This window comes from Leopardus geoffroyi, chromosome C2 (genome assembly GCF_018350155.1).
Source record: "Leopardus geoffroyi isolate Oge1 chromosome C2, O.geoffroyi_Oge1_pat1.0, whole genome shotgun sequence".
NCBI lineage: Eukaryota > Metazoa > Chordata > Mammalia > Carnivora > Felidae > Leopardus > Leopardus geoffroyi.
The window spans coordinates 140,671,624-140,691,260 of NC_059333.1; the positions used below are offsets into that span (position 1 = coordinate 140,671,624).

General features: G+C 40.5%; 1 long non-coding RNA gene across 2 annotated transcripts in view; it reads left to right on the forward strand.

Moving 5' to 3' along the window:
* Nucleotides 1-19,637, forward strand: part of LOC123575703 — a 128,313-nt gene that overhangs the window by 54,872 nt on the left and 53,804 nt on the right. The window contains exon 4 of one of the 2 annotated variants that reach the window (XR_006700943.1): nucleotides 5,081-5,246. The exons of the other annotated variant lie outside the window; for it this stretch is intronic. This is a non-coding gene — a long non-coding RNA (uncharacterized LOC123575703). Of the gene's footprint in view, nucleotides 1-5,080; nucleotides 5,247-19,637 lie in introns of those variants that run through there. 2 annotated transcript variants of the gene reach the window in all.

Sequence of the window (19,637 nt, forward strand, 5' to 3'; positions counted from 1 at the left end):
TTTGGTGGCCCTTTTCACCATGAAGCCTCAACTCTATGTCTTATATCCCTATACTCTCAAGGGCAATCTCATCATCGCTTGAAATGGATTCATCCCTAGGATCTAAATCTTGACATTTTTCTCTTAATCATGGCTTACTTTTCACTTCCCTCACTTCTGCTGGCTTTTTTTTGCATCCTCATTGTGACTTCTTCATCTTTGGATCTTTCCTGCTTTATTAGCCCATGATCTTTCTACCACTGTACCAAGTCAGCCATTTCACTGATATCACCATGCCCAGGCCTAGCTCCCTCCATTGCTGGCTTTGTTGGAAAGAGATATGAGACACACAGATTGGTTGCACTGTAGATGGTTACTTTCTGTGTTCTGGGGAGTTTGCTGGTCCAGCAGTCTACCACAGATGTCTTCTTGATGTCATATTGTATTATCCCCAGTGGCTTTTACAGACTTTTCCTAATTTCTGTGGTCATCCTTCAAAAGTTTGTCTTGACCTCCTTCTCTCTACCTTCTCCCTTCAATACCTACAACTCTTCAACATCAACTACTACTTCTAAGCAAATGGCCCTTAAATTTTCTGTTATTGGCTTCTGTCTTTTTTCTGAGATGCCAACTCATGTTCACCATCTTTTTTCTTTTTTCACCCCCAAAACCAGCTACTTCTCCTTACTTCCCAATTTGTTAACTAATGTGTTGAATGGGCAGCACTTGTGGAGTATAAACTTAAGGCTTATTTCATTACTTAATGTTCCTTTCAACCCCTTTTGGAGGGGTGGTCCATCTTCTGCCAGGGGGTAAGGAAGATTGATAAGTCTTCTATGCATTCTTAGATAGTAGAAAGCCCTAAGTTATAAAACACAGTTTGCTTTGGATTTTAGAATATCTAGTTATGGGCACATCAGTTTTCATTCAAGCATTTCTTCCCCAGTGAGGGCCAGCTATAGGGGGGCCATATGCCTTTGGGGTAGGGGTCACTATAAGCTTCTTTTCTCAGTTGTCTCCATCTAGTCTCACTAGCTATTGTTTCTCAATCCACCAAAATTGAAAGAGACTGGAAAGGAGAGTAAGAGAACAGTAACATTTTTACTTAATAGGTGTGCCGTGAGATGGCCTCATGCTTTCTGGGTGGGCAGATGTTTACGTTTGGTTCTTTTTCTTGCAGGCATTTCTGTGGGCTCTTACATCCTGTTCTGGGCCCCTTTGTTACTCTGTGTGTGAATGGTGCCTCTCCATCAGTTGGCAGCTGCTGATCTGCTCTTGACTTCTGCCTCAGTATAAATTCTTCAGCCAAGTATTGTTGGGCTTCTTTGGCCTGGAAAGCCATTCTATAGGGCAAGATCCCTTTTTATAATGGCTCCAGGCTCATGTTCTTGCTGTGGTCCCCAGGATTCATGTATATATATATTTTTTAATCTAAGGAAGTTCCATCACTTTCCAGCTGTAACTCTACTCTGAATGCTCTAGTTTTCTCAGGGAGAATCCAAACCCTGTGCCCTGTGTCTTTTACCTGCCAGGAATACATGTCAAACTGAGTGATGCCTTTAAAGCCCTTCTCACTGGGCTTAGGATAAAGGGAAAGCACTTCCTATCCCTTCCCTTAAATGTATGTCTGTGTTACAGCTGAGCTGGAAAACCAGATAAATCCTCACAAATTCTCAAATTTCCTTACTCTTGAGTCTTGTATATTCTTAAAAAATTTTTTTAATGTTTATTTATTTTTGAGACAGAAAGAGAGCACGAGCAGGGGAGGGGCAGAGAGAGAGAGGGAGACACAGAATCTGAAACAGGTTCCAGGCTCTGAGCTGTCAGCAGAGCCCGATGTGGGGCTTGAACTCACAAACGGTGAGATCATGACCTGAGCTGAAGTCGGACACTCAACTGACTGAGCAACCCAGGCATCCTGAGTCTTTTATGTTCTTGATCTGAATGAGGATCCCCAACAGTTGCATTACTGATTCTTTGGTATTTTCTTCGAAAATTTGTATGTAGTCAGTCTACCTCACATATCTCTCCTTGACATCTGATATCTCTCATTAGCTCATGGCCTCAAAACTTGTAATTTAACATCTAGTTTCATATGCTTCCCCCTGCCATGCTGGTTTGAAGTCTGAGTCATTTGTGAGTCACCCTTTTTTCTTAACTCCCACATCCTATTAGTGAATACATTCTACTGATTTACTTTTCAAACCCCCTGTCCCCTCTCACTGTGAACACTCCACCCCAGGGTTTCATTGTCTCTTCTTGCACTTTGGCTAGTGGAGAGGAGGCAGTGTGATCTGGGAGGTGTTTGTGCTCTGGGCCCAGATTAACTAGGTTTGAATTGTAGCCCTAATACTTGTTAGCTGAGTAACTTCTACTAAAGTTACTGAATTATTTCTCATCTTCTTAGAATTTGGTCTAACTTAGGAGTTGGCAAACTTTTAATGTAAAGGCCGAAGGCATTGTGGACCATACAATTTCTGTTGCAGCTACTCAACTCTGCTGGTATGTGCAATAGACAATATGTGAACAATGAGCATGGCTGTGTTCTAATAAAACTTTATTTACAAAAACAGGTGGCAGACTAGATTTATCCATAGGTTCTAGTTTGCTTACTCTTGGTCTAAATTAAGACTAAGTCAATTCCAAGTGATAACATATTTCCCATAAATAAAGTGCAGTGTTTTTAGTGCATGGAGTTTGGGAATAAGTTTTTTGTTTCTCTGAGGGGTCGAGAGACTTCCTTCTGGAATTCTTTGTTCAGAATAGTTAAGATTACTGATGAAGCGACTTATCTCTAAAGAATAAATGTAATTCTTTAATGTGTTTTATTTTTGTGCCTCTGCTTTTGTTTGGTGAGAATGTTTCATGAAAACTTTTTTCTTCATTATTTTAACATTATTTTTAATTCATCTAAAGAGTAGTATTAGAATGTGTTTGCAACCCGAATATGAGTAAAAAATGATCGTAATGATTTGTATTCAAGGTTGGTTCTAAACTTTCCTATTTTTTATTCTTTTGTGAAAACATGAAGTCCTTTATTTGTGAAAAGCAAATTCATAGTTGGAATATTTCTTCGGGAAAGAAAGTCAGTTGTTCAACTCAGTAATTCCATGTTTAAAATCCAGTTACTGAAATGAAAGTTACGCTTCCTGAAATGGGAATAAGGGTTCATTGCCTGGGGGGCTTCAGTGATGGGAATAGAAGAAAGAGGATGGAGCTTAAGCAAGCACACGATCATGGTTGACTGTTGATAAATGGAAACATCAGAGAAAGTGCATCCTTAAGTCTTTCCCTTATGAGGACAATAAAACTACTTTCAAAAAATCACTAGATAAAAATAATTTGAAAAATCAATAGCCTATGCTATGAATGTGGCCACCTTGAAAGGCCACATAAGCAGAACTTTGATAGCTTTGGAGTCACTTTCTAAGGAGATTCTGCCTTTTATGGCTTTTCACTGCACAGTTTTAAAAATAATTTCCAGGCTTTTTTGAGTTGTGCAACTTTTATTTGATTGTACAATATCCACTCTTCCTCTATTATGTTGTAAGATATACATGAATTAAAAATTTGTTAAGAAAACTCTAGTACATCATTAGGTCAAGATTTTGTGGTTCACTTTCTAGTATGTTGAAGACATTGAATGGGTTATGTTTCTCAAAAAGGCTGTCTAGAGTAGTTTTTCTTAAGCTTTTTGTCTTAGGAACACTTTGTACTCAAAAATCATTAAGAATTTCAAAGAGTTCTTGTTTATGTTTATGTTGTATCTATCAATACATATTGTACTTGAAATTAAAGTTGAGAAAATTATATTTCTTTATTAATCCATTTAAAAATAACAATAAATAAATCTAATGTTAACATAAATAGCTTTTATAAAGGCAATATAGCTATATTTTTCCAAACAAAAACATGTGAAAAAATTTTTTTTAATGTTTTAATTTATTTTTGTGAGAGAGAGAGAGAGAGACAGAACACAAGCAGGGGAGGGGCAGAGAGAGAGGGAGACACAGAACCTGAAGCAGTCTCCAGGCTCTGAGCTGTCAGCACAGAGCCCTGTGTGGGGCTTGAACTTGTGAACTGCAAGATCATGACCTGAGCTGAAGTTGGACGCTTAACCGACTGAGCCACTCAGATGCCCCCCAAACAAAAACATTTAATGAGGAGAATGGCATTGTTTTACATATTTTCAGATATCTTCAATATTTTAATGGAAGACAGATGGATTCTCACTTCTGTTTCTATGTTGAGTCTGTTGTGATATTATATGTTATATAGTTTGGAAAACTACATTCATGAGAGAATGAAGGTGAAAAAGGCAAGTAATGTAATATTATTATGAAAATAGTTGTGACTTTGAGGACCCCCTCTGAAAGGGTCTGAGGGACCCTGAGAGCTCCCTGGACCACACTTTGAGAATCACTGGCCTAGAGGGAAATTACTAGATCCCAGTGTTGCATGTTCTTTATTGCAGGGATGCTTCTCAGGCTCCCACTAAGAAGCCATTTAACCTTATTTCATATATAATCTCAACATACTTGATTATTTTGTTCCTGAGTCCCTGACAGATTAGAAGCTAGAGGATGTGGAGTTCTAACATCCTAGACCCTGAGGAGTGGTAGAGGACAGCAAGGAAAGAGACAGAAATACTTCAAAAACAGGCACTTAAAAACCCAACAGGCATAATATACTCTGTATAAGAAGGAAAAACAGGGGCGCCTGGGTGGCTCAGTTGGTTGTGTCGTCAGACTCTTGATTTGGGCTCAGGTCTCTGAGCCCCACATCGGGCTTCAGATTCTCTCTCTCTGCCCCTCCCTCCCCTGCTGGCAGGCATGTGCACTTTCTCTTCTGTCTCTCTCAAAATAAATAAACTTCTTATAAAAATATAATTTATTGGCAAGTTGGCTGACATACAGTGTATTCAGTGTGCTCTTGGTTTTGGGGGTAGATTCCTGTGATTCATCGCCTACATAAAACACCCAGTGCTCATCCCGACAAGTGCCCTCCTCAATGCCCGTCACCCGTTTTCCCCTCTCCCCCACTGCCCCCATCAACCCTCCATTTGTTCTCTGTAATAAACAAACTTCTTTTTTTTTAAAAGGAAGGAAAAACAATTATGTTGTTTGGGGAAGACTGCAGAGAGAAGTTTCTTCCTGAATAATCCCGCAGACCCTTCGTAGATTTCATGGCATTAAAGTTTCTGGAACTGGGGGTTCCTTCTCCTCCTAGCAGATGGTACTGGACATAAGCACGATTTCCTTAAGGCCTCCAGGTGCCGGGCAGCTGATTGCTTATGCCAGCTTTCCCCCGAGGGTGGCATCTAGACTCAGTTTGTCCCCATTACAAGACTGTTCTGTAGTTCCTCTGTAAAAGGTGAAGTAGTGAAGGTCTGGAGCCCGTAGCACAGCCTCAAGCTGTGCTCACTGTGCTTGTCCCAGGCTGTACCATGGGCCGTTGAGCAAACAAGAAATGGGGTAGTACTTACCCTTCTGCTCGTGAATTCCAGTTGATACCAGGTGACGTCACTGGTGTTCGCTACAGCCCTTTGCTCCATACACTGGGGTTGGGGGCAGCCAAAGCAGTATTCCATGGACTTTTAACTTGGGTGGAATTTTCCATGTTTCAAGGATCCTGGATAAATGAAGCATAGTAATATATTCTGTCGCTTAACTAGAGTAGAAAGTCTCAAAAGCTAATGACTTGGATGTTTAAACACATTGATTGCAAGTATTTGAAGAGTTCTTTTTCCAATACCTTCTTCCAGTCCACCAAATAAATTGGTGGTTAGATAAGAGGGGTAAAAGGAATAAGAGGTTCCAACACTTATATTTAATAGTTAAGAAAACATCTTATGCTTTTGAAACATTTTCAAAGTAAATTTTTTTTTCCTCTGGCTTCTAGACAGCTTTTCAGAATACAAAGTCCCAGCATGAAGTGCCTGTGCTTAGTAATGTTGCTGTGTACCTATTTAAAAATCTGTCCCAATCATGTTTGCCCTAGGTCAGAACTAAATCAAGTAGATTTCCAGCAATTCCCCACCTCTAGGTTTTTTGAAGTGTGCTCTATAATTTTTGATAAATAGCTCTAATTTCAGTGCTGCACTAGCCTAAAAATAGTGTTTAATCTTTTTTTTAAATGTTTACTTATTTTTGAGAGACAGAGGGAGACACAGTGTGAGCAGGGGAAGGGTAGAGAGAGGGAGACACAGAATATGATGCAGGCTCCAGGCTCTGAGCTGTCAGCACAGAGCCCGACGCGGGGCTCGAACTCACCATTAGATCATGACCTGCGCCCAAGTCAGACACTTAGCTGACTGAGCCACCCAGGTGCCCCTCAAGCATTTTACTTCTAATGCATAATTTCTTAAGTAGGTATACCAAAATGGGGGTGGAAACCAAGACATGGAATCCAGGAAATGTGGGCTTCAATATAGCAAATAAATAAAGAAAAGAACTCCTACTTTTACAAATAATGGGGTGCTAAGATGGTAGCTGTACATTAGGCCTGGAGAGCGACCAGTACATTTTGGAGCAGGAGGATATGGAAGACTTTAGGAGGTAAGTTTCTAGAGAAAATAGAATGGAACTAATAGTTAACTGTATTCATATGACCATGTGGAAAATAGTATTGAAAGGAGTTTTATAAATTTATTTGGGAGTTTGAGGGAGAACTAATGATAGGATATAGAAAATATAAAATGAAAAATTAGCCAATAAGCCAAAACTCTGTAAGTGGTACATGAAAGGGACTAAGTACAATGATTGGCTCGGTACCAATCAATGTTCACATAACTTTCAAAGGAAACAGTCAATGTTGATTTAACTGTATATTTGTTGTTAATATATTGTATGGGAGAAAGGAAAGGAATGAGTTATGTAAGAGATTGTCAAGGCAGGAAAGTTTAAAGAGCTAAAAATCTTACCAATCATAAGAGAAATTCAATAGAATAGAGCTAAAATGGATAAATTCATTGATATCAACATGGGCATATCATTTGTAAAGATTGAGGTAAACAACAAGGAATTGCTGAAAGTGTTTAAAATGTTTCTTTGGGGGTGCAGGATTAAAGAATGAATGGGGTGCGACTGATGTCTCCTGCTTTATCTTATTTTAAAGCCAATTTCTGATAACTGATATCTGGATCATCTGTTGGTCTGTTTCTATCATCTGTTTTTTGCTCTCTTGAGCCTGTCTCTTGGCTTACATGAAAATTTTTGATTAACTGACAGACATCGTGTATGAAAAATTATAGTCACTTGGGTGATGTTATCTTTGCCAAAAGAAGGTTTTTTTTTTTTTTTTTTAATTTTTTTTTTTTCAACGTTTTTATTTATTTTTGGGACAGAGAGAGACAGAGCATGAACGGGGGAGGGGCAGAGAGAAAGGGAGACACAGAACCAGAAACAGGCTCCAGGCTCTGAGCCATCAGCCCAGAGCCTGACGTGGGGCTCGAACTCATGGACCGCGAGATCGTGACCTGGCTGAAGTCGGACGCTTAACCGACTGCACCACCCAGGCGCCCCTGCCAAAAGAAGGTTTTAAAAGTTTCTGTGGGGCATCTGGGTGGCTCAGTCGGTTAAGTGGCCGACTTCGGCTCAGGTCATGATCTTGCGGTCTGTGAGTTCAAGCCCCGCGTCGGGCTCTGTGCTGACAGCTCAGAGCCTGGAGCCTGTTTCAGATTCTGTGTCTCCCTCTCTCTGACCCTCCCCCGTTCATGCTCTGTCTCTCTCTGTCTCAAAAGTAACTAAACATTAAAAAAAAAATTAAAAGTTTCTGTCATGCAGTTAAAGTACATTGTTTTAATTCACTCACTGAGTTGATTTGAGATTGGGTGTCAGTTTGTGAAGTCTGGTCTATTTAAGTTCTACCCTACTTTTAGGCTACAATCTTTTAGAGGTCCAAATTAAATCTGGGGATATTTACTCAAGCCCTTCCACCTTGATAGTTGTGAATTCCAGGTTTTTTTGAGATCATTGATAGCTCATTCCCCCCCCCCCCCCCCCCCCCACTCTCTTACAGGTTTCTCCTAGGAGAATTTTCTTAATAAGGAACCTACACCTGAATTTTTGGCAGAGGTTCTGCCTCTGGAAAATACGACAGAAGTAAGACTTATGGACAAGTAAACCCATCTCTCCTTGAAAAAAAAATTTTTTTTTTATATTTTTATTTATTTTTGAGACAGAGAGAAATAATGAACTGGGGAGGGGCAGAGAGAGAGGGAGACAGGACCCAAAATGGGCCCCACACTTTGAGCAGAGAGCCCGATGCGGGGCTCAAATTCAAGAGCGATGAGGACATGACCTGAGGTGAAGTCAGACGCTTAGCTGACTGAGCCACCCAGGTGCCCCTAAACCCATCTCTTAATTATACTCAGACCAAAACAACTCCCACATTTCTATCTTGAAGACCATGAAAAACTAAACTTCATTTTGTTTTACTTGTATGGTTCATTTTATAGCTTCCCATTTATTTCTGATTAAGCAGAAGTTGGGAAAGAAGTAAAGGAAGAAATTCAGGCTTAGATCAACTGTCAGATACTTTGGTTTCCCCTGTTTGGCTTAGCCTAACTCTGTTATGAGAAAGCCACAGTTAGGGCTTTCCATCTAAGTGTTTTCCTAAAGACACTGACTCCAAAACATTTGTACTTTTTACTCATAAGTTTTCAGTATGCTGTGCATATCTGGAATTTGCTTTTACATCCATGTAACTTTTTCTCCTTCATTTGGGCACAGCTCATCTGTTAGTGGGCTTCCTGTAGGGTATGAGACTCACTGGTCATGATCTTGGAGCAATACTGGGGATCCTGTAAGTTCCAGGATATTTTTTGTATTATCCTTAGAGACATAATAATACATATATATATATATATATATATATATATATATATATATATATATTAGAGAGAGAGTGTGTGCATAAGTGCACAAGAGCAAGAAAGGGGGAGAGGGAGAGGGAGAGAATATTTTTTTTAAGGTTTTTATTTATTTCTTTTGAGAGAGAGGAGAGAGTGCATGTGTATGGGGGAGAGTCAGAGAAGAGAGGGAGAGAATCTTAAGCAAGCTCCATGCTCAGCACAGAGTCTGATGTGACTCAGGGCTTGATCTCAGTGACCATCAGATCAAGACCTGAACAGAATCAAGAGTCAGACGCTTAACCAACTGAGTCACACAGGCACCCTAGAGACAAAATAATTTTAGTGACTGTTTTCCTTCTACTTGCATTTTGATATCAAGAAAAGCAAAATTATTTTCCTGACGATCCCTTAATCTATATTCATTGAGAGAGATTTAGCACAGAATATCAATAAAAGAGATTTAAAATAAATGTTGAGGGTGCCTGGGGGGCTCAATTGGTTAACTGTCTGACTCTTGATATGGGCTCAGGTCATGATCTTGCAGTTGTGGGATCCAGCCCTGCATCAGGCTCTGTGCTGGCAGTGTGGAGCCTACTTGGAATTCTCTCTCCCTCTCTCTCTGCCCCTCCTCCACTTGCTCGTGCACTTTCTCTCTCTCAAAATAAGTAAATTTTAAAAAATGTTGCACAAAAAATGTAGGTGGGATTCTATAGAATCAGTGCTTCACAGTTTACAGTGACTTCTCATTTATGGCTTTGGGACAACTTATTTTTGTAACCGTTTGCAGATGAGGAAACTTGGTTCAGAGAGTCACCCAAGCATTTGCCTATGGAAAAGCTATGCCTGGAGGCCAGGGTTTACTGACATTTAATCTAGCTCTTTCTACCACTCATAAGCTAAGTGTGGAGGTGGTGTTGTAGATTTAGTGGCTAGAATCTGGGCTCTGAAATAATTCTGCATGGCTTCAGATGTCACCCCCATAACACACTAATCATGGAGTCTTGGGAAAATTATGAAGACTCCCCAAATGTTAGTTTCCTAACCTTTAAATTAGGATTGATCTAAAATTCATGTAGAAGATAAAATATAAATACTGGGCAGCATACTTAAAGATGTTGGAGATAGGGATTTGGTCTGATAGTAAGTCTACTTAAAAAAATATTGTATTAGTGTAGTATTAGCCTGAGGTTAGACCACCAAACTAAAAAAGCAGAATATACAGTCTAGAAACAGACCCACAATATGTGGGTACTTGCGATAAATCAAAGGTAGCATTACAAATCAGTGGGGAACACATAGATGGAGTAGTTAGTTAAGGGGGATCAGATAATTCACTGTCCATGTTGGATAAGATCGTATTAGATAAGATACTTTACACTGTATATGAAGATAAATTCCAGGTATACTAAACCATGAATGTGGAAAGAAAACATTTTGAAGAAAATACAGAAAATTATTGTGATACTGAGGTAGAGAAAGGTTTCTTATACAAAGTATAAAAAGGACACACATACATGGAAGGATTAATATAAATTTATTATTATTTTTAAAGCATGTATATTTATTATTTTTTAATGTTTATTTTTGAGAGAGAGAGAGAGAGAGAGCACGAATGGGGGAGGAGCAGAGAGAGAGGGAGACACAGAATCCAAAGCAGGCTCCAGGCTCTGCGCTGTCAGTACAGAGCCCGATGTGGGGCTCAAACCCACAAACTGTGAGATCATGACCTGCACTGAAGTCGGATGCTCAACTGACTGAACCACCCAGGCACCCCTAAAGCATGTATATTTAAAAACAAATATTTAAAAGCAAAAACTTCTGTTCAATGAATGATACTATAAGGAGAGACAAGCTCATACTAGAAGATATTTACAGTACATATAACTAACAGAGGAATAGAATTAGAATGTATAAAGAACACAAATTAAGAAAAAGGCAAACAACTCAGTAGAAAAGTAGGCAAAAATATGAACAGGCATGATTGAGAAGTCTAAATAGCCAATATGCATATGAAAAATATATAGACACATTTGCAGTTAGACTTATGAAAAATGAAACACTGTTTTCATACCCATCAGATTGACCAAAAATTAAGAAGTTAGATAATACCAAGTGTTGACAGGAATGTGGAGAAACATTGCTAATGGGAGTGTAAACAGGTATCACTATGCAAATGATGGCCCCTAGGCTAAATCTGGCCCCCTGCCAGTTTTTATAAATACACATAAATTTATAAATAATTTTTTATCAGAATGTGGTGCTCATTCATTTATATATTTCTTATGGATGTTTTTGTTTGACAGCAGCAGAATAGCTGCAACAGAGACCACATGGCCTACAAAGCCTAAAATACTGTCTGGCCCTTCACAGAAAAATTTTTATGATCCTTGCTCTAGACTTCAGAGAAATTCATTTATATATACACAGAAACATGCATAAAATATGCTCCTTAGTTGTTTTTAATAAAAATTTGACATATCCTTTTTTTCACCAATAAAGAATAGATAAATAAAATGTGTTTTCTTTATGTAAAAGCAAGTTTTAAAATACATCCATTTTTATAACCACTTACACCCCACTTAAGCCCTGTGAAATAATTATTTCATGCAATGATCATCAGTGAATGGAAACATCAGGTGAATATGGATGGGAACGATCACTATCTTTGTGTCATTGTAAATGGGACCACCAGACACTGGGTACCTCCTGATGTAATTCTTTGTAAAATACATTTCATCTATGAACTATTCTTAAATTTTTTTTTTAACGTTTATTTATTTTTGAGACAGAGAGAGACAGAGCATGAACAGGGGAGGGGCAGAGAGAGAGGGAGACACAGAATCGGAAACAGGCTCCAGGCTCTGAGCTGTCAGCACAGAGCCCGACGTGGGGCTCGAACTCACGGACCGTGAGATCATGACCTGAGCTGAAGTTGGACGCTTAACCGACCAAGCCACCCAGGCGCCCCTCATCTATGAACTATTCTTGACAAAAAAGGATAAAACAATCTAACCAAGCTCCTGGAATTACCTTCCAATTACAGAAAATAAAGGTGATAGAGGAATGAGTTCATGACACTAGAGGGGGAGCAAATGGACCCAGTAGGGATGTGGGGCATTCTAGAGAACAGCTATAGTTACTATGGTTTGGTTTTTGCAAATCACAGGGAAAAGTCAAAGGGGAAAAAAGGTGAGTTCGTGCGTGTTTGTGTGTGTGTGTGTGTGTGTGTATGGCTCCTTTAGATGAAAAGAAACTCGAGAAAAATAACCAAATAACCAAAGTAACCAAAATAACAATAACCAAATGCAGTATATTGACCTTGATTATACCCTGATTCAAACCAACTATAAAAGGAATTTTTAAGACAGCTAGGGAAGTTGGATTATGGTCTGAGTTGATACCAAAGAGTTATAGAGAATTTTCTTAGATGTGATCATATAATTATATTTGTGTAAGAAATGCTCATATTTTTAAAGAAATGTATATTGTATGAAATTTGTAGCAGTGAAATGATATGATGTGTAAGATTTGCTTTAAAACACTTCAGAAATAAAAGCTGGTTATGCAAATGTGGCAAAATCCTGATAATTACTGAATCTGGGTGATGGATTTATGGGAATTTTCTGTGTTATTCTCCCTGCTTTTATAATGTTTGTAAATTTTCATGATGAAAAAGGGCCTATCTAAAATCTGACCACTTTCTCATTCTTTGTACTACAATTATCCTGGTCCAAGCCACCCTCCTTTCTCTCTTGCAGTAGTCTTCCATCATGTTTTCCTGCTTCTACCCCTATCTCCCTATAGTCTCACCTCAGTACAGCAGCAAGAGCCATCCTTCCAGATGTAAGTCAGACCGTGACATTCCTCTGCACTAAACCCTCCAGAGGGTCTCATCTCAGAGTAATGTCTTATTGAAGCCATACTTGTTCTTCACCCTATGGCCAGCAGCACTCTCCCTCAGTACTTCACTGCCTTCACCCCATAGTCCTCTCCCAGTGTCTTACTCGGCATTAGCTCTGGCCTCCTTGTTACTCCTGGGACCCATCTAGCACCTCTTACTTCAGGGTCTTTGCACTTCCTGTTCCCTTTTTCTGGATTGCTTTTTTGCGGATGTAGGGGTGTCTTCCTTTCCTACCTCCCCTGATCTTTACTCAAGTTGTCACTTTCTCAATGAGGCCAACCCAGGCTATCATTTTTGTTTTTTAAAATGTTTATTTTTTATTTATTTTTGAGAGAGAGAGAGAGAGAGAGAGAGAAAGAGAGAGAGAGAGGTGGGAGGGAGGGACAAAGAGAGAGGGAGAGAGAGAATCCCAAGCTAACAGCACAGAGCCTGATGAGGGGCTCAAACCCACGAACCATGAGATCATGAGCTGAACTAAAGTTGTAAGCTTAACTGACTGAGTCACCAAGGTGCCCCCAGGCTATAATTTTTAAAACTGTACTCTGTCTGCCATTCCTGGGGGCACACTCCTTCCCCTTTCCCTGCCTTAATTTTCTTTATGGTACTCCCACCATTTGACATACTGTGTATTTTACTTATCTATTCTTTTGTTGACTTCACCCTCAAGAATGAGAAGAGAGAGAGAGATTTTGTCTGTTTTTCTCTTGACATTATCTTGGGTGCTTAGACTGTTGTCTGACACCTATGAGGTGTTTGATATTTTAAAAATCTTGTTGATTGAATCTGATTTATTTAATTTATTTTTTTTATCATTAATCCAAGGTAGGATTGCCTAGGGCAAGAGAAGCAGTCTTTTTTTAAGATTTTATTTTTTTAAGTAATCTCTACACCCAAAATGGGGCTCAGATTCACAATCCCAAGATCAGGAGTCGCATGCTCTACCAACTGAGGCAGCCAGGCATCCCAGGAGAAGGGGTCTTGATCCAGAGTGGCTTGGTTTGAATTTCAGATCTGCTGTTACCTAGCTAGAAATGTGATCTTAGACAAACCATTTGTTTTTTCTGAGCCTCAATTTGTTCATCTCCAAAGTGGAGAGGACACTCGTTGCATCTACATCCATGATTATTATTAGGATCAAAGTGAAAATTACTATTCAAGTGTTAGGAATCATTAATAACAATTATATAGTGATACTTATCATATATTGGACACATAATATGCTCTAGGCATTGTGCTGATAGTTTATTTAATATATAGAGTTTACATATAAAATTTCATTTAATTATTACAACAACTATGAGCTGAGCTTTTTTTTTTTCTAATTTAAATTTTATAGATAAGGAAACTGAGACTCACAGGATTTATGAGTGGTTTGTTCAAGGTCACTGAGGCAGGATAGTGTCAGATCAGATATTTTTTGTAGGGAGACACTAAAAATTTTTTTTAAATGATTTTATTTATTTTTAAGAGAGAGACAAAGCATAAGCAAGGGAGGGGCAGAGAGAGGGAAACAGAATCTGAAGCAGGCTCTAGGCTCTGAGCTGTCAGCACAGAGCCCAACATTCAAGCCCACAGGGACTTGAACTCGTGAACCACAAGACCATAACCGGAGCCGAAGTTGCACACCTAACCGACTGAGCCACCCAGGTACCCCAGGGAGATGGTAACTTTAAATCTGTTTTTGATATAGATGGTATTATTAAATCCAGGTTTTTTGTCTCTCAAAGACAAGTGTTTCCCCTCTAACCAGCAAGCTGCTACTATTTAATTCTACTTTTACTAAAAAAACAATTCAGCAGTCTTAGTATTAAAGTGACAAAGCCTTTCTCTTAGTGCCAGAGGACTAGTTCTCAAATATAAACATTTGAAGAAAAGAAGTGGTCAAAGGTGGAGTGGTGACAAAGCTTCTTTTTGGCAATTCTTCTTAAAGTGTATTTAAATGTACCCTAACAGCAAGGACAGAGGGAAGTTCAAGGCCAGAGATGCTTCTCCAAAAAGAAATGTTCTCTTCTAGAAAATTGGTATGTGGGAACCAGAGTTCAATTTTAAGTGTGCAAGTAGATTTTGAGGTTTGGAAAATAGCAATGGTTTCATTCTTGCTGTAGCTGAAGACGGTCATTTATAGAAATCTGTTTCCCACCCCCTTCACTCTCTCCCATCAACTGGCTATGAGTCAGGTTATGGAAGATGACCAGAAATATGAAAGATACTTCTGTACCTGAGGAGACCTCATGTTTTCCCTGTCAAAATACTCTCTGTTGGAGCACAGGTGTGATTATCTTGCTCAGATTAAGAAAGCAAATCAAAGTCATGCTTCCCCCAGGAACAACCTTTTGCTTCATGGCAGGTGGGTGGGGAGAAAAGTGGACGACAGTGAGAAGAACAACGGATAGAAATGGCAGGAATCCAAAGAAATTTAACTATAGGTTATTGCTGCCTAACTCAAACTGTTTAGGCCAAAGGAGGAATACATTAAAAGGCATGTGTGCCCTGAGAAAGAGGCCTCAGGGTGAGGCCATGGCTCAGAAACTAGAGCCAGGGCCCTAAATGCCATCAGGGCATGCATTTCTCTAGCTCTCAGATTGACTTCCCCTACGTGGCTGGAGACAAGGCCACCAGCCTCGGCACGCCATGCCACATCTCACAGCTTCAGCTCCAGAGAGGGGTACACTTATCTTTCCCCTCCAGCTTTTGAGGTGTAATTGTCATATAACAGCTATGTAAGTTTAAGGTGTGTGACTTGATGATTTGATACACATACATTTGTGAAATTACTATAACAATAAAGATAGTTAACACAGCTGTCACCTCATATAGTTACACTTGTTTTTTTTTCTTTAGTGAGAACTACTCTCTTAACAACTTTCAAGTATATGATACAGTGCTGTTAACTATAACCTCCATGGTGTACATTAGAGCCTCAGAACTTGTTCATCTTATAACTGAAAGTTTGTACCCTTTGACCCACATCTCCCCACTTCTCGCTCCCCCTCACTCCTGGAAGCCACCATTTTGCTGTCTGTTTCTATGAGTTTAGCTTTGTTTTTGTTTTTTAGATTCCACATATAAGTGAGATCATATGGTATTTGTGATTCTGTCGGACTTATTTCACTTAACATAATGCCTTCAAAGCCCATTCATATTGTTGCAAATGTCAGAATTTCCTTTTTTTGGTTGAATAATAATATTCCATTGTGTATGTGTCACATACCCCATCTTCTTTATCTATTCATTTGTCGATGGATGCTTAGGTTTTGCCATGTCTTGGCTATTGTAAATAATGTTGTAGTGAACATGTAGGGTGTAGACATCTCTTTGAGATAGTGATTTCATTTCCTTTGTATATATACCTGGTAGTGGGACTTCTGGATCATCTGGTAGTTCTATTTTTAATTTTTTGAGGAATTTCCATACTCTTTTCCACAATGGCTGCCCAATTTACATTGCCACCAATAGTGTACCAGGGTTCTCTTTTTCCCACATCCTTACTGGCATTTGTTATCTCTTGTCTGTTTGAAAGTAGCCACTCTAACAAGTGTGAGGTGTTATCTCATTGTGGGTTTGATTTGCATTTTTTTGATGGCTAGTGATGTTGAGCATCTTTTTATGTACATCTTCGCCTTCTTTGAAAAAACGTCTATTCAGGTTTTCTGCCCATTTTGAAATTGGATTACTTGTTCTTTTGCTATTGAGTTGTATGAGTTCCTTACATATTTTGGTTATTAACCTGTCATCAGATATACGGTTTGCAAATATTTTCTCCCATTCTATAGGTTCTTTCCACTTTGTTGATTGTTCATACATTGTTTTCTTGATTTTGCTTAGTTTTCTATCTATGCTCACTTGTATTTTGTTGTTTCTTTAAGATGACTATTTCGGGGGTGCCTGGGGGGTCAGTCAGCTGAGCATCTGACTTTGGCTCAGGTGGTGATCTCACAGCTTGTGAGTTCGAGCCCCATGTCAGGCTCTGTGCTGACAGCTCAGAGCCTGCTTCGGATTCTGTGTCTCCCTCTCTCTCTCTGCCCCTCCCCCACTTGTGCCATGTCTCTCTCTGTCTCTCAAAAATAAATAAACATTAAAAAAAATTAAAGATGACTATTTTGAATTCTTTGGCAGGTAATTTATGGATCTACACTTCTTTGGGATCATTTACTGGAGCTTTATTAGTTTCCTTTGGTGGTGTCATATTTGCCTAGTTCTTTGTGACCCATGTAGCATTACATTAGTGTTTGTACATTTTGAAGGAACAGATACCACTTCCAGTCTCTACAGACTGGCTCCAGAAGGTAAAGACTTGCTCCTGTCAGTGCCCTGGGCTAATGGGATTACCTCCAGAATAACAGTTGTACTGGGTAGGAGTGGGTTTCTAGGCTGTTGGCTGGGTTTGTCGTGGGGTCTGTCTGCTGTTGGTGGGCTTATAACAAGTTGCTTGGGTAGGTGTGGATCCTCTCTGGTCCCTGGGTGGATGGTACTGCTTCTGGTAACTTGCTTAGTAGAGTCGCCCTGGGATAAGCTTCTGTTCAGGGTTCACAGTTGGGTCCTCTTGAAGCCTGCCTACTACCAGTTACACAGCAGGTGGGGCTCCCATCGGGTCCCTGGAGGGCTATTGTCTGGTTACTGCAGGGGTTCCTGGGTAGCCAGCACTGCCCCTGGACAGTGGCTGAGAGGGGCTGGAACTCAGGCTCAGGGTTCTTGCAGGATCTACAGCCAAGTTTGAGGTCTGCAGACCTGGCTCTGAAGGCACAGGTGGGTGTGTCTTCTGCCAGATCTCTGGGTATGCGAGACAGGTACCTGGCCTGGAGGGGCTGGCACTTAGTAGAGGGCCTTTTCAGGATCTATGTGGGTACAGATGTGAGTAGCTCCTTCCCGACCCCTGTGCCAGCAGGCTAACTAGTGGACTATAGCTGGGAAAGGCTGATGCCTAGTACAGGGCCCCTTCAGCATCTATAGTCTGCCAAAATTTGGCAGGCTTATTTCTGGGGACTCCCAGACCTCAGCTGAAAGGAGCTAGACCTGGTTCATGGATCACTTAAGGGTCCACAGCAAGACCAAGATTCATATGTCTGTTAATCATTGCAATGAAGGCAGGACATGTGTGTGTGTGAGAGGTACGACTCTTCCTAGGTCCCTTGGCGTATGGTGCTTGTGATAGGACTGCACCAGACCAGGGTGTAGCTGAATATTCATGGGTACAGAGCTGTGTTTGGTTCTATAACCAGGACCTGAGACAGGGGAGTGTCTTCTGCTGGGTCCCTGGGCTAGCAAGAATATTTGCTGATTGTGGCTGGGATGGGCTAAAGCCTGGTTACTGGGCCCTTTCAGAATCTATAGTCAGATCGAGTTTGGTGGCTTTATCTCAAGGGGCGCTTGGATTATGGCTGAGAGGGGCTGGAGTCAGTTCACAGACTATTTCAGTATCCACAGCCAGGACTGAGGTCTGAATGTCTATTACCCATTGCTCAGGTGGGCGTGACTCCTCCCCATTCCCTTGGCATATGGTTATGGTGACAGACCCAAAGCCAAATGGAGCTGTAGCCAAGGTCTCAGGTATAGAGTAGTTTCTGTTTCTGAAGCTGGGACCACCATCGTTGAGTCAACAGCCTGGGTGCAAGCCTGCCTTCTCAAAACAGCTCTCCTGGGCCTTGGATTGCACTGAGGTTTCACAGTCTCCTACCTGGATCCCAACATTTGCAGGAAGGTACTTTTACCCATGAGTGGATGGCAAATTATTGTTGCTGAGGGGGAATTACATGCAAGGGGCATCTTATTTAGCCATTTTGCTTATGTCGTTCTGAGGGATGCTCTTCTTTCCCCTGGCCCAGTTTGAAAACTCCCAGGGAAAAGCCCTTGTGTGGGAAGTCACATGCCCACCATCAGAACAACTGCTATGTGCTATAATTAATTGGTGGCACTTGAACTAGAATTACATGGTTGGAGTTGGGAGAGGGGCAACTTCATCATAGAAGGAGGAGTTACACCCAAACCAGGAGAGGATACTGAGACATTAGTAAGGTGTTCCTTATAGGGCACGCAGTGCAGCCGTGCATGTGGTTTATTGATGTCATAACATATATTACTATCTTTGGATAGTCAGTTGCTTTCATTTATATAGCCGTTCGTTGTTTCCAGAGACTTTTTATAATTTTATCTCATTTGAACCTGTATCATTCTCTGAATTAGGTGGGGCAGCCATGAGTCTGGAGTGATTTGTCCAAGGCCATCTGTCAAGGTACAGGGTTTAGATCATTCCTGCTACCTTTGATCCATTCACTCAAAGGAAGTGAGCACCAGTCCACCAATGTTGCTCCAGGAATCCATTCTGAATTAATACTCATGTAATGCAGCGTTGTTCATGATAGCAAAAAATTACAAACTCTCTCAGAGCTCATTAATAGGAGAATGGCTCTTCTAGTAGTAATATATGCTACACCCATTTGATGAAACACTATGCATATGTACTGATATGGAAGGATCTCCAATATAAGTTTTATTTATTTATTTATTTATTTATTTATGTATTTATGTATTTATTTAGAGAGCAATAGAGCGCGAGAGCACGTAAGCAGGGTAGGGGCACAGGGGGCGCGCACGCGCGCGAGAGAGAGAGAGAGAGAGAGAGAGAATCATAAGCAGACTCCGTGCTCAGCATGGAGTCCAATGTGGGGCTTGATCTCACGATCCTGAGATCATGACCTGAGCCAAAATCAAGAGTCAGATGCTCAGCCAACTGAACCACCCAGGCGCCCCTCCAAGATATGTTTTTAAGTGAAAAAACAAGTTTCGAGGTGCCTGGGTGGCTCAGTTGGTTAAGCGGCTGACTTGGCTCAGGTCATGATTTCATGGTTCATGAGTGTGAGCCTGCATTGGGCTCTGCACTGTTAGCTCAGAGCCTGCTTGGGATTT